This window comes from Cervus elaphus, chromosome X (assembly GCF_910594005.1).
Source record: "Cervus elaphus chromosome X, mCerEla1.1, whole genome shotgun sequence".
Taxonomy (NCBI): Eukaryota; Metazoa; Chordata; class Mammalia; order Artiodactyla; family Cervidae; genus Cervus; species Cervus elaphus.
The window spans coordinates 134,258,366-134,272,940 of NC_057848.1; the positions used below are offsets into that span (position 1 = coordinate 134,258,366).

The 14,575-nt window shown below is 43.2% G+C and overlaps 1 non-coding gene across 1 annotated transcript; it reads right to left on the minus strand.

Annotated features, from left to right (window-relative positions):
- Positions 1 to 3,302: 3,302 nt before the first annotated feature.
- Positions 3,303 to 3,375, minus strand: TRNAE-UUC. The gene has a single exon. It is a non-coding gene; the product is annotated as a tRNA-Glu (tRNA).
- Positions 3,376 to 14,575: the final 11,200 nt, after the last annotated feature.

A 14,575-nucleotide genomic window follows, 5' to 3' on the forward strand; every position in this document is an offset into this window, starting at 1 on the left:
GCTTGGAGAATTTTGAGCATTACTTTACTAGTGTGCGAGATGAGTGCAATTGTGCGGTAGTTTGAACATTCTTTGGCATTGGCTTTCTTTGGGATTGGAACGAAAACTGACCTTTTCCAGTCCTGTGGCCACTGCTGAGTTTTCCAAATTTGCTGGCATACTGAGTGTAGCACTTGCATAGCATCATCTTTTAGGATTTGAAATAGCTCAACTGGAATTCCATCACCTCCACTAGCTTTATTCATAGTGATGCTTCCTAAGGTGCACTTGACTTCACATTCCAGGATGTCTGACTCTAGGTGAGTGATCATACCATTGTGATTATCTGGGTCGTGAAGATCTTTTTTGTATAGTTCTTCTGTGCATTCTTGCCACTCTTCTTAATATCTTCTGCTACTGTTAGGTCCATATCATTTCTGTCCTCTATTGCGTCCATCTTTGCATGAAATGTTCTCTTGGTATCTCTGATTTTCTTGAAGAGATCTCTAGTCTTTCCCATTCTATTGTTTTCCTCTGTTTCTTTGCACTGATCACTAAGGAAGGCTCTTATCTCTCCTTGCTCTTCTTTGGAACTCTGCATTCAAATGGGTATATCTTTCCTTTTCACCTTTGCTTTTAGCTTCTCTTTGTTTCACACTTATTTGTAAGGCCTCCTCAGACAGCCATTTTGCTTTTTTGCATTTCTTTTTCTTGGTGATGACATTGCCTCCTGTACAATGTTATGAAACACCATCCATAGTTCATCAGGCACTCTGTCTATCAGATCTAATCCCTTGAATCTATTTCTCACTTCCACTGTATAATCATAAGGGATTTGATTTAGGTCATACCTGAATGGTCTAGTGGTTTTCCCTACTTTCTTCAATTTAAGTCCGAATTGGGCAATAAGGAATTCATGATCTGAGTCATAGTCAGCTCCCGGTCTTGTTTTTGCTGACTGTATAGAGCGTCTCTGTCTTCGGCTGCAAAGAATATAATCAATCTGATTTCGGTATTGACCATCTGGTGACGTCCATGAGTAGAGTTTAGGTGATGTCCATTTGTGAGTTTAGGGGAGTAATAAAATAAAGGTGTTCATAATTCATATATTAACATAAATATATACAGCTTAAGTTTCATTTTTTTGCCTTAGTTTACAAAGTCACAAATTATGCTACTATAATTAAAAATTTCACAAAACTAGTATTCTGTGGATAGTAATTATCTAAAGGATTTTAATGAAGATGTGTTTTAGAAAAGATTTAGTCTCCCTCCTATGTGTGTCTTTGATGCCTACACTATTACCTCACTCACAACACTTCTGACACCTGAATTTCTCCTTCCAAGGGTTTCCCTACCAAGCAATTCTCTGTGACACCAGTTGGGCGGGTGTCCTACAATTCAACTCAATTCTGACACCATCTACAGATCCCACAAGTTAAGGGCTCAGTCCCACAAGACTGCCCCACCCTCAACTTCAGATGCCAATTGCAAGCCCAGGTTATTGCCGGTACTTCTGACCATCTGGCTATAAATTAGAGGTTCCCATGACTCCTTCCTCAAATTTGATTCATTTGCTAGAGTGACTCATATAACTCAGAGAAACGGTTTATGTACTGCTTACCAATTTATTATAAAAGGATATGATAAAAGATACAGATGAACAGGCAGATGGAAGAGAGGTGTAGGGCAAAGTATGTGGGAAGGGGGTTGGAGCTTCCAGCCCTGTCTGGGTGCGTCACTCTCCCCAAATCTCCATATGTTCACCAACCCAGAACTCTCCCAAACCCAGTATTTTGGGGATTTTTGTGGAGGCTTCCTCACATAGGCATGGTTGATTACTAGGTCCATTTCCAACCTCTCTCCCTGCTTTGGAGAATGGGGGATGGGACTGAAAATTCCATGCTTTTAATCATGCTTTGGTCTTTCTGGTGATCCAGTCCCCATTCTGGACCCCACCAAGAGACATCTCATTAGAGCAAAGGACCCTGGTATCATCCAGGAAATTCCAAGAGATTTAAGAGCTCTATGTCAGGAACTGGGGCCAAAGATCAAATAATGGAAACAAAGATGCTCCTAGTGCTCTTATCACTTAGGAAATGACAAGCGTTTGGGGAACTTTGTGCCAGAAACCAGACACCGAGACCAATATATGTATTTTCTATTATCTCACAAGATGTAATTGCATTAAAATTATATACATTTTTCATATATTTACATCAAATTTTTAAATTGGGCTTTCCTGGTGGCTCAGACAGTAAAGTGTCTGACCACAATGTGGGAGACCTGGGTTCGGTCCCTGAATTGGGAAGATACCCTGGAGAAGGAAATGGCAACCCACTCCAGTACTCTTGCCTGGAAAATTCCATGGATGGAGGAGCCTGGTAGGTTACAGTCCACGGGGTTGCAAAGCGGCGGACATGACTGAGTGACTTCACTTTCACTTTCACATAGCAAAAATCAAAATATTTAAACATTTTTATATGTTTCAAAAATATTTTTCTCATAAAATATTCAAAATTGTGTATTAAAATTCAATGGCAGTGGTTGCCAAGGGATGGGGTGGAGGAAATGGGGAGTTAGCGTTTAATGGGTACCAAGTTTCAGTTTTGCAAGATGAAAAGAATTCTGGAGAGGGATATCGATGATGATTGCAAAACAATATAAATATATTTAATACTATTGAACTCTACACTTAAAGCTAGTTACGGTGGTAAATTTTATATGTGTTTTACCATAATAAAAACATTTTTAAAGAAATGGGAAATATAATCAACAGATACCAAATTTTTATCTGAATTATTTAAGATGACATTTTAATTTGTTTTTGAAAGGTTAATTACTACATATTTGACAATAAAACAATATAAAAAATTTCACACATTAGGTTGAGACCTACATATACAACAAATTGAGTAATATAAATTTTTATATTATGTTTTAAAATATAAAAATAATTTTAAAATAAAATTATTTATTACTACTTATATCTTAAAATATTGTTCAATATCTGATGATGTCCCTCAGCTGCTATATTGTGAAAATCACTTTCATTCCATGAGTATGTCCAGAGCCATGCATTGGGATTCTAAGAGAAGCAAGAAAATGGACACTCAATCACTGGGGCAATGGGTTATACTCATGTGATATTCAGTGACAACGTCCTTTCTCTTACCAAGTGCTTCAGTCCTTCAAACCTTCCTCCTCATGTTCTGAAACGCTCTCTACCTCTGGAGTCTTCAGCAGCCCAACCCACAAATCTCCACAGCATATGGCTCTGGTCACCTTTTTATTTTTTGGCCTCGAGGCTTATGGGATCTTAGTTCCCTGACCAGGGCTTGAACCCAGGCCCTCAGCAATGAAAGCACAGAGTCCTAACCACTGGACCACCAGGGAATTCCCCTCTGGGCTCCTTTTGTTTGAAGGCCACGGGTTTCCTAAACACCAGTCAGTCTTGGGAGTGGATATTCAAGGTCACAGGCCAGCCTATGCCAGTGCCCACTAGCTGATCCTAAGCCAAGAGGTGCTTATGTGCTTGTTAATAAGTGTGTTTTCATGACTTGCCATGGGGCTCTCTGAAATGAGGGGCACAGAGCCGGGGCCCCACTACCCTAGATCCAAGGATGGTACTGGCTGTGGGAGTACCACAAATTAAAATGAATTCAAGAAGGAAGTAATCATTCGGACCCTTGGCAAGGGTAAGTTTGACAGGTTTTTCTCCCATTCTACAAACATAAGGAAACAACCATGCTTTTGTAGAAAGTTTGATTAAAGTTAAATGTCAACCAGGCAATAGCAAGTGGGGGTTTGGCCACATCCACCCAAAGCCTGAAGACAGGTGACAAGAAAGCCCCTCACAGAGGCCTTCCCTGTTTCCTTCCCTCCCCCAGGTAGGGATAGAGTGGGGACCTCTTCTATAGTCCCTAACCCCACGGATGCCATTTTCCCCCTCCAATGGAAGTAATCTTCTCTCTTCAATTTGAGGTCAATTTACAAAATATTCAAATTTCAAATATCAAGGCTCTGGGGCTTGGCAATGGGCCAGGAAGGGGCTTGAGACCTGGACTTTGCCTTTCCAGCTAACTTGAGGGTTCCCACTCTGCCTGCCTTTTTCAGCAGTTGGCAAGTTCCCAGATTCATCTGGGCATGCCCCATCATACCAGGGCCCCGCCCCCAGGCTGGGGAGTTATAGAACCTTCTCTGTTGTTCCAGTGTGGACAAAGGGGAACCCTCCTACACTGTTGGTGGGAGTGTCAATTGGTACAGCCACTACAGAAAACAGTTGAGAGGTTTCTAAAAAAATAGAGTTACTATATGATCTAGCAATCCCACCCCTGCATGTATCTAGAGAAAACTCTAATTCAAAACAGATACATGCATCCCAATGTTCATAGCAGCATTATTTACAATAGCCAAGACATAGAAGCAACCTAAATGTCCATAAAGAGATGAATGGATAAAGAAGATAGGGTATATAGATATACAGTGGAATATTACTCAACCATAAAAAGAATGAATTAATGCAATTTGCAGCAACATGAATGGACCTAGATATTATCATGTGAAGCGAAGGAAGTCAGACAGAAAGATGAATACCATATGATTTCACTTACATGTGGAATCCAAAAAATGCTACAAATGAACTTACTTACAAAACAGAAACAGACTCACAGACATAGAAAACAAACTTACAGCTACCAAAGGGGAAAAGGGAGGGTAAGGGAGGGACAAATTAGAAGTTTGATTAGCAATATACACACTGCTATATATAAAATAGACAATAAGGTCCTACTGTATAGCACAGGAAACTATATTCAATATCTTACAATCAACTATAATGGAAAATAATCTGAAAAAGAATATATATATCCGAATCACCTTGCTATACACCAGAAAGTAATATAACATTGTAAATCAACTATACTTCAATAAATTTTTTTAAAAACACACAAAAAGAACCCTCTCTCCTATTCCTTTGAGCAAGAAGCTGAAATCTTCAACCAAAGAAAAATCTGTAGTCGACTTCTCACCTGGGGAGGCAGCTGCTAGTCTTCTACCCCATGACTCCATTAAAGAGGCTGATTTTCATCATTATGCATTCTCATTGAGGCTTTTTTTCATGAATTTTTAAACATAAGCATTCATATGTCTTCCCTGGGATTCCCTGGTGGCTCAATGGGTGAAGAATCTGCCTGCAATGCTGGAGACCTGGATTTGATCCCTGGTTTGGGAAGATCCCCTGGAGGAGGGCATGGCAACCCACTCCAGTACTGTTGCCTGGAGAATCCCATGGACAGAGGAGCCTGACAGGCCAGTCCGTAGGGTCACAAAGAGTTGGACATGACTGAGTGTCTAAGCACACACATGGCACATTCATATGTCACACATACACACACAAAAATCTCAAAAATGACTGCAGGGACTTCCCTGGTGGTCTCCGTGCTCCCAACACAGGGGCCCAGGTTCAGTCCCTGGTCAGGGAACTAGATCCCACATGCCCCAACTAAGCGTTCACAGGCTGCAACTAAAGATTCCACAAGCTGCAGCCAAAATAATGATTAAATGAATGATTCCATTTTAGAGCTCACTAGGTTAGTTAGATGGAGTTGCCGTAAGTTAAGAGAACACAGGAGGAGGAACTTTCCTGGTGTCCAGTGGCTAAGACTGCATGCTTACAACACAGGGGGCCTGGGTTTGATCCCTGGTCAGGAAACTAGATCCCACATGCCTAGATCCTGCATGATGCAACAAAGATCCAAGATCTCATGTGCTACAGCTAAGATGTGACACAATCAGATAAATAGAAATAAATAAATAAATATTAAAAGAGAGAGAGAACACAGAAGAAAAAAAATAACGTGGATGGGAAAGTGAGGAGGCTGGTTTGACACATGTGAGGCGGCAGAGCCCCTGGATGTGGTGAAATGGCTAACAGGTGACTGGAGATTTCAGTTGAAGCTCCAAGGAGAAGTCTGGGATACAAGCGCATCTATCATCTGTGTCTATCAGTCAGATAAAATTTGGGGCCAAAACAAAGTCATGCATTTATATTCCCACAGACACGGAGATTCTGTGACTGGGAAGGACAACTCCTAGGACTTATGTGATGTCACAAGGAGAGAAGCAGAGTTGTTGAGAAGAGTAGTTAGCTGAGGGGGCGGAAATTAGAGTTTCGTGGCAGAATCAGACCTCAGGTTTGCAGACTGCAGATTTAACCCCAGGAAGTCAGGAGACAGAGGGAAACTGAGGGGTTTAAGGTAAGGCAGAACACTAAAGACAGCTTAGCAAAGTCACCTCAAAAGGTTAGAGGAATTGTCCCAGATGACTCAGCAGAGCACCTTAGTTCATCAGTGACTCAATTCTGTCTCCCCCAATTCTGGTCCCAGCTCTCCTCTGAATCCCCCTGGGTGGCTGTCAGTGTCTCTGTCTTGTCTTTCAAAGGAGCAAGTGGGCAGCTACTCTAACCTAGAGAATTAATAGGGCTTCCCAGGTGGCACAGTGGTAAAGAACCCGCCTGCCAATGCAGGAGACATAAGAGACCTGGGTTCGATCCCTGGGTCAGGAAGATCCCTTGGAGGAGGGCACGGCAACCCACCCCACTATTCTTGCCTGGAGAATCCCATGGCCAGAGGAGCCTGGCAGGCTACAGTCCATGGGGTCCCAAAGAAATGGACATGACTAAAGTGACTTATCACACAGAGAATTAAGAAACATGTAAATGAATATATTTAACATATAAAAATTATTCCATTTCATTGGAATAATGACTAATCACCCATTTTAAAAGGGTTTGTTAATAAATGAGTCAGCAGTGGCTTCCCTGGTGGCTCAGTGGTAAAGAATCTGCCTGCCAATGCAGGAGACATTGGTTCGATCCCTGGTCCAGGAAGATCCTACATGCTGTGGAGCAGCTAAGCCAATGTGCCACAATTATGGAACCTGTGCTCTAGAGCCCGAGAACCGTGACTACTGAAACCTGCGTACCCTACTGAAGCCTAGAGCCCATGCTCTGCACCAAGAGAAGCCACTGCAATGAGAAGCCTGTGCATCACAACTGGAGAGGAGCCTCTGCTCGCCACAACTAGAGAAAAGCCTGTGCAGCACAAAGACCCAGAACAGCCAGATATAAATAAATAAAAATAAATCAGTGAGTCACCAGTATGAAATGTACAGCACGGGGAATACAGTCAACAGCTATGGAATATCTTTGTATAGTGACAGATGGTAAGTAGACTTACCATGATGGTCATTCTCTAATGTGTAGAAACTTTGAATCACTATGTTGTGTACCAGGAACTAACATAGTGTTGCAGGTCAATTATATTTCAAAACCAAACAAACTCATAGGAAAAAAAATTGAACAGATTTGTGGTTCCCAGGGGAATGGTGGGAGGGGGAACTGGATGAAGGCAGTCAAAAGGTAACACTTCCAGTTATAAGTAAATACTAGGGATGTAACATACAATATGATTAATATAATTAACACAGCTGTATGCTATATATGAGAGTTGTTCAGAGAGTAAATCCAAAGAGTTCTCATCACAAGGAAAAAAAATTTTTTTCTTTTATTTTGTATCTATATGACATGATGGATGTTCACTAAACTTATCATAGTAATCATGTCATGAAGTATTTAAGTCAAATCATCATGCTGTACACCTTAAACTTATGCAGTGCTATGTGTCAATCATACCTCAGTAAAACTGGAAGAAAAGAAAATAAATAAAATAGGGTGTGTGGCATAAGCTTATGTATAGAGTATTGAAATTATTTCATAGGTTGGGAGACTTAGGTGGAGGACGAAACAAACTAATCCCAAACCAATTCAGAGTTAAATCTACCTTCTGTTCCTTCCTTTCCTCATTCTCAACCATCATCCATTTGACTTCATCCTGTGGCTTCCCTACCCACCCACCCACCCACCCCCCACCCTGTCCCAAAGAATAAAGCTGTTCTGCTCTCTCTCCAGCTTCCAGAATGGTGCCTGACACAAAGTAGGCGCTCAGCCAACAGTCACTGAATGACTGAACTGATTCTCTGAAAGTGTATTGGAATCAGATTCCTGATCAGGAAGAGTTACATCCTGCTCAACAACAGAAGTTTCTCTTTTTTTTCCCCTTTATAATTCTTTTTTTAGATGATAAAAGTCATTTGGAAAACGTGAAAAGTTTAGAAAAGTAGAGAATTTGGCAGCAGCAGAAAAGTTATGAAGAGAAGAAATTCTCTGATATCTTACTACTCCAGGCTACCACAAAACATATGGTTTTAGGTTTTGGCAATAGTGGTAAAGAAACCACCTGCCAATGCAGGAGACTTAAGAGACGTGGGTTGGATCCCTGGATTGGGAAGATCCCCTGGAGGAGGAAGTGGCAACCCACTCCAGTATTCTTGCCTGGAAAGTCCCATGGACAGAGGAGCCTGGTGGGCCACAGTCCATGGGGTTGCAAAGAGTCGGACATGACTGAAGTGACTTAGCACATGCAGTGGCAGGAACATAATTAATCAAGTAATCTGTGTTCATAATTGAAATATTAGAGATAGAGCAAAAAGGGAAGAGGGAGGAAACTGTAGCATTCTCAAAGGAGAATGGCTCAGGTGCTGAACTTTTAAAGAAAGCAGTTTGCAGTTAGCAGGGCTGCTGGGATATTCCTCTGAACTGCCTGGTAGCCTGGGGCCAGGACAAGGTCTGGCCCCGAGGTAAGAAGACCACAGGCCCCATAGCACATGTCTACTTAAAATGTATACATCAAAATTTAAAGTCAAAATGATTTAAATTATGCTGAAATTTTATTAATTTGAAAGTTTAAGTCTTGGTAAATACATTTATTAAATACATAACTTTTTGCATGATTAGTGTTCCATGCCCATCCTGGGCTCTGTAGTAGAGCTAACATTGTGCTTCCTTCACATTAAAAGAGTGTGTGTGTGTGTGTAGCTATCATGTGTATTATAGATTTAAGAATAATGCAAATTTTGTAATGTCTCATGGTGTTCCTAGTCACCATGAGATACCTCTGGAACCATGAAGATAAGCAAGAATATGGACACGCAGCATCAGTGGGAAATGATACTTGGTTATATGTGAATCTTGCATTCATGCTCTCTAGAAGAAAGGGTGTGACAAGTCAATTTGCCTTTTCTTTCACCTCAACTTTCTGCAGCTCAAGTCCTCCCAGCCCTCTGAAGCAGTGGCCTCTCCAAGAGCAGAGGAGGCACAGCCCACAAACCCTCATGGTGTCCATAAATAGTTGCCTTTTGTTTTAAAAATACAGTGTGAGCTACAGCACAGATTTATTTCCCTGGGGTCTGAACAGTCCTTGAATCACACCAGGGGCTGTCCCGCAAAGGGCAGAACTCTGACCACTGGATCCCAAGACAATCTCTACCATGTGTATTCTCCGAGATCTCACGGTATATGGCACCCTCCTAAGCATGGAGCCCAGGGCTGGATCCTCTTGCCCACGTCCCAGGGCAATATTGGGTTAGGACCTCCCTTTGCTGCCTGGGGCCAAGGAGATCAAACCAGTCCATCCTAAAGGAAATCAGTCCTGAATATTCATTGGGAGGACTGATGCTGAGGCTGAAACTCCAATGCTTTGTCCACCTGCTGTGAAAAACTGACTCAGTGGAAAAGACCCTGATGCTGGGAAGGATTGAAGGTAGGAGGAGAAGGGGATGACAGAGGATGAAATGGTTGGATGGCATCACCGACTTGATGGACATGAGTTTGAGCAAACTCCAGGAGTTGGTGTTGGACAGGGAAGCCTGGCGTGCTGCAGTCCATGGGAGTCGCAAAGAATCGAACATGACTGAGCAACTGAACTGAACTTGCTGCCTGGGGCAGTAAAAGACTGTGACCAAAAAAATAAAAGAACTTCCAGTCTATATTTAAAATGGATAACAAACAAGGACCTACTGTATAGCACAGGGAACTCTGCTCAGTGTTACGTAACAACCTGATTGGGAAAAGAATTTGAAAAAGAATAGATGTGTATACATATGTACAACCGAATCGCTTTGCTGTACACCTGAAAATAATACAACATTGTAAATCAACTACACTCCAAAAACAATTTTTTTAAAGGGACGCTAACCTTGTGTAGGGATGCAAAAGTAGGTGATAAACTCTTGGGTTTTTTTTTTTGGGTGTGTGTGTATGTGTGTGTGTGTGTGACTAGCAGAAAAGTCAGGATCATGGTTACTTCTGGGCAAGGGAAGAGGCTATGATTTGAATGAGAAACATGAAAAGGTTTCTAGAGTGCCTGGCAAAGCTCTGTTTCTTGAGCTGGGTGGTAGTTAAAAGGATGTTTGGCCTAAAATAATTCATTAAGTCTTACATTTGTTTTGCTTGTGTCTGTGTTTTATTTGATAATAAAGAGGGTATTTTTTTAATAAAAAAAAAAGTTTCAAAAACAAACAAACAGACTTCACCAGTGGTCCAGTGGTTGAAACTCCACACTTCCACTACATGGGACATGGGTTCAATACATGGTCAAGGAAGTATTGCACACCACAGAGTGCATCCCCCCACTGCCAAAAAAAAAAAAAAAAACAGTTTGCTATATAATCTACAAGGACTTCATTTTGCTGTTCTTAGGACCCAGAAACCCTCAGTACAGTTCTTAAAATTTCCAATCTCTGGTATCTGTTGCAGCCACACCATTCATGCAGATGTTTTCCAGATGTTGATCATATGTTCTGGCTATTCTTGGACAATCCTGATTTTAAATAGTCTGTCTGCATGTCATTGCAAATCATCATTTCCCCCTAAATTCCAGGATCTTGATGAATTATACATGAAGCAAGCCATTAAACATTTTTTGAGATAGTAGAGCTGAAAAAAAAAAAAAACCCACCTCACAATCATTCGCAAAGTTGAACTCACAGTGATCCACATTCCGTTGAGGGAAGATGGTGTGTGTGGTGCATTTCTGGTCAGAATGCCAGTGGGCAAGGGGCCAGGGTAAACAAAGGAACGGTTCTCTGAGACATGTCCACCTCCATGAGGTACAGCAGTTGGCATCCAGGGACCAAAGATGGTAGATTTCTACTGAAGTAGGAGAAGCCAGAGGGTGGGCTTGCCATTGGGGCCAAGGATGGGAAAGTAAGGTGAGCAGGCAAGTTTCCAGGTTAGAAGCAGAGGTAGAACAGGGGCATGGGCAGAGGGCAGGACAGGAGTAGGGATATGTGCAGGAGCAGTGGCTTTCCTTGCTAACCATCCATCTTATGGGGGATGCTAAGATGACCTAGTTTATGGGCGGCCCCCTCTCTCTGCCATCCACCCTCCCCCACCTCCCAGGCAGCTGAGTAGGGCAAGGAAGAATCAAGCTGCTTCAAATCTGTCTAAGGAAAGACTTTGGTGTTTTCCTGGGAAGCAAAACAGGTTTCCTCAGGTGCTCCTGATCCACCTCCTTTTTCCACAGAACATATTAACACGACCTAGCAAGGTCTCTGCCACAACCCACTACTTCCTCCCCTGTGTTCTGCTTCCTATCTGTAGTTGGTAGGCTATTCTGGTGGGAGGTATCATAATCCCCAGAACCTGTGACTATGTCACCTTATGTGGCAAAAAGGACTTTGTAGACATGATCATCAAGTTCAGGATCTGGTGATGAGGAAATCAGCATAGTTTATCCAGCTGGACCCAGTGTGATCACAAGGGTCCTTCTAGGAGAGAGGCAAGAGGGTCAGAGCTGGAGGTGGTGATATGTGATGTTCAGTTTAGTTCAGTCGCTCAGTTGTATCTGACTCTTTGTGACCCCATGGACTGCAGCACGCCAGGCCTCCCTGTCCATCATCAACTCCCAGAGCTTACTCAAACTCATGTCCATCGAGTCGGTGATGCCATCCAACCATCTCATCCTCTGTCGTTCCCTTCTCCTCCCACCTTCAATCTTTCCCAGCATCAGGGTCTTTGGCCAAAGTATTGGAGTTTCAGCTTCAGCATTAGTCCTTCCAGTGAATATTCAGGACTATTTCCTTTAGGATGGACTGGTTGGATCTCCTTGCTGTCCAAGGGACTCTCAAAGAGTCTTCTCCAACACCACAGTTCAAAAGCATCAATTCTTCAGCACTCAGCTTTCTTTATAGTCCAACTCTCACATCCATACATGACTACTGGAAAAACCATAGCTTTGACTAGACGGACCTTTGTTGGCAAAGTAATGTCTCTGCTTTTTAATATGCTGTCAGGTTGGTCATAACTTTTCTTCCTATGAGCAAGCGTCTTTTAATTTCATGGCTGCAATTACCATCTGCAGAGATGATGGAAGCAGAAAAGTGAAAGTGTTTGTTGCTCAGATGGGAGAGAGAGAGATTGAAAGATGCTACATTCAAGGCTTTGAAGATGGAAGGAGGGGCCATGAGCCAAAGAATGTAGGCAGCCTATAGCTGAAAAAGGCAAGGAAATCCATTCTCCTCTAGAGCCTCCTGAAGGAATGTAGCCAGCACCCTGATGTCCAGACTTCTAACCTTCCAAACTGTAAGATGATAAATGGGTGTTGTTTTAAGTCAGTAAGTTTGTCATCACTTGTTACAGCCGCAATAAGAAACTCATACAGGGAGGAAAGGCTTCTCAAGTGACACTAGTGGTAAAAAAACAACAACAAAAAAAAAAAAAAACCCACCTGCCAATGCAGGAGACTTAAGAGATGCAAGTTCGATCCCTGGGTTAGGAAGATCCCCTGGAGGAGGGCATGGCCACCCACTCCAGTATTCTTGCCTGGAGAATTCCATGGACAAAGGAGCCTTGTGGGCTATGGTCCATGGATCTGCAGAGAGTCAGACATGACTGAAGCAACCTAGCACACACATATAGGGAGAAAATGGGGTAGGCCCTCGATGAGCCAATTGAGGCAGGGAGTGGTGGAAGATGCTGTGGGGTGACCAGACAGGGTCACCAACAGTGGAATTCTCTAGGGCTGAGGAAGCCTGTGAGCCTGCATGGCCTGAGAAAGTATAGTTCAGCTTTTCAACAAGGAGAGTGGAGGCTTGGAGGGAAGAGAGTCTTGGGTTATTTTCTCTGATTGTCTCCTTGGAGCCCAATGTCTGTTGGTCATATTTCCCTCACCCCCTCATTGTAGGGTTTCCCACTGGCCTCTCTTAAAGCTGACAGGCACTGTGTCCTTCTGGGCAAGGAGAAGCCCTGCTAGATATTAACTGGCAGCTGGCATTATGAGTTGGTCTCAGAGGCAATAGGGATGAAAGCTCTAATGACCAAGGAATGGAATGTTCTGGATATAGGGAGGTGAATTGGCAGATTACCTGGATGATGAATTGGCATGGGGCCACATGAGTCATTCAGTCTAGCTATGGGGCGTGAATTAGAAAGCTGTGGTAACTCTTGACCAGTGACAGAAACTCTGGAAGCTTCAATTCCGAGCTGTGAAATGGACTGAACATGGTACCCACCTCACAGGGTCATGAGGGACAGGGAGGCCTGGTGTGCTGCAGTCCATGGGGTCGCAAAGAGTCAGACACAACTGAGCAACTGAACATCGATGACACAGGGTTGTAACTAGGCTTAAGGAGCTAATCCATGGGAAACAGCGCAGAGCTGGGCACACAGAAAGTACTCAAGGAAGGTTATCATTACGTAAAATTGCAGCCTCAATTGGCAATCAGGTAGAGGGTGGCCTGCAGAGGTAGAAAGGCTCTTTGGTAAATAGGGTAAAGGGAGGTCTACTGAGGGCAGGTTGTGAGGTGTATCAGATCGTGCTGTGACATGGATGAAGTGGGTCCATGAGGAAGTCCAGCAGGCAGATCTCCACGGACACTCAGTGATCAGGAGCGGATGTCCCAACCTGTCCTGGGCAGGGACACATGCGTGGGGCTGGGGGATGGGTAAGGGGGCAGGTCACAGTCCACACCCTGAAGGGCCACAGCCACCTCATAACATGGTGCATGCCTCTGCCCTGGTGAGGAGTGGCCTGGAAGTCCATTCTGGGGCCAGGCCAGGGTGGGGGCCTCTGCAGGAAGCAGCTGGAACAGAAAGAGCCAGTGGCAAGGCCAAGTTGGGTGTGTCCTGTGAGCTCCAGGCCTGAGGTGACTGAGATCCTTCAAGGAGACCAAAGGGTAAGAGGAGGACTGGACCTGAGAGGGAACACACAGCATCAGGAGCTAGGGTGGTGAGGGACAAAGTCCAGTGGGAGGCTGGGAAGCCTTGGGCAAAATTTCTCACCAACAAAATGTCAGGGCCCCCCGGGAATCAGTTGGGCTAACTTTGTCAACAGTTCCAGGCTGTTTAAAGAGTTTGAGGAAACCTTTGAGGAGACGTTTAAATGCAATTTTCCATTTCAATATCAAAATGAGTGCAAAAGGCATGAGAAGAACATGTAGTTTTTAACATGTCGAACTTGTACCGTCTGTACTCAGTGGAAAAGTGGTGTAAATGTTCTTTTACAGTGGGAAATCTGACTCCACTAACACAACCAAAGAACCATTAGTTTCCTACCAGTTCTGCAACTTCTATTGTGTCTGTGAAGAAAATTTTCCTGAAACTATTCTGTTAAAATGGAAGAGTACTTTTATAGTCAAATAAACAGTTGTCTTTTAAATAGCTCACCCCATTACCTAACATAGCCATGATTTCAAATTG